Source organism: Pan paniscus, chromosome 22 (genome assembly GCF_029289425.2).
Source record: "Pan paniscus chromosome 22, NHGRI_mPanPan1-v2.0_pri, whole genome shotgun sequence".
NCBI lineage: Eukaryota > Metazoa > Chordata > Mammalia > Primates > Hominidae > Pan > Pan paniscus.
Window position 1 is genome coordinate 12,404,241 of NC_073271.2, and position 1,177 is coordinate 12,405,417.

The following is a 1,177-nucleotide window of genomic DNA, read 5'->3' on the forward strand; positions in this document are numbered from 1 at the left end:
GGTTTTTGTCATTGGTTCTGTTTATGCGATGGATTACATTTATTGATTTGCTTATGTTAAACAAGATTTGCATCCCAGAGATGAAGCCGACTTGATCATGGTGGATAAGCTTTTTGATGTGCTGCGGGATTCGGCTTGCCAGTATTTTACTGAGGATTTTCACATCAATGTTCATCAGGGATATTGGTCTAAAATTCTTTTTTTTGTTGTTGTTTCTCTGCCAGGCTTTGGTATCTGGATGATGCTGGCCTCATAAAATGAGTTAGAGAGGGTTCCCTCTCTTTCTATTGATTGGAATAGTTTCAGAAGGAATGGTACCAGCTCCTCTTTGTGCCTCTTGTAGAATTTGGCTGTGAATCCATCTGGTCCTGGACTTTTTTTGGTTGGTAGGCTATTAATTATTGCCTCAATTTCAGAACCTATTATTGGTCTATTCAGAGATTCAACTTCTTCCTGATTTAGTCTTGGGAGGGTGTATGTGTCCAGGAATTTATCCATTTTTTCTAGATTTTCTAGTTTCTTTCATACAGGTGTTTATAGTATTCTCTGATGGTAGTTTGTATTTCTGTGGGATTAGTGGTGATATCCCCTTTATCATTTTTTATTATGTCTATTTGATTCTTCTCTCTTTTCTTCTTTATTAATCTTGCTAGTGGCCTATTTTGTTGATCTTTTCAAAAAACCAGCTCCTGGATTCGCTGATTTTTTGAAGGTTTTTTTTTTGTGTCTCTATCTCCTTCAGTTCTGCTCTGATCTTAGTTATTTTTTGCCTTCTGCTAGCTTTTGAATTTGTTCGCTCTTGCTTCTCTAGTTCTTTTAATTGTGATGTTAGAGTGTGGATTTTAGATCTTTTTTGCTTTCTCTTGTGGACATTTAGTGCTATAAATTTCCCTCTACACTTTGTTTTAAATGTGTCCCAGAGATTCTAGAACGTTGTGTCTTTGTTCTCATTTGTTTCAAATAACTTATTTCTTTCTTTTTTTTGTGGCTTAACATATTTTTAATATGTTTGGGTGAAAATAGATGTTTCGTTTCTATGAGGTTGCATCTGTTTTTTGTTTTTGTTTTTGTTTTTAATTTTATTATTATTATACTTTTAAGTTTTAGGGTACATGTGTACAATGTGCAGGTTAGTTACATATGTATACATGTGCCATGCTGGTGTGCTGCACCCATT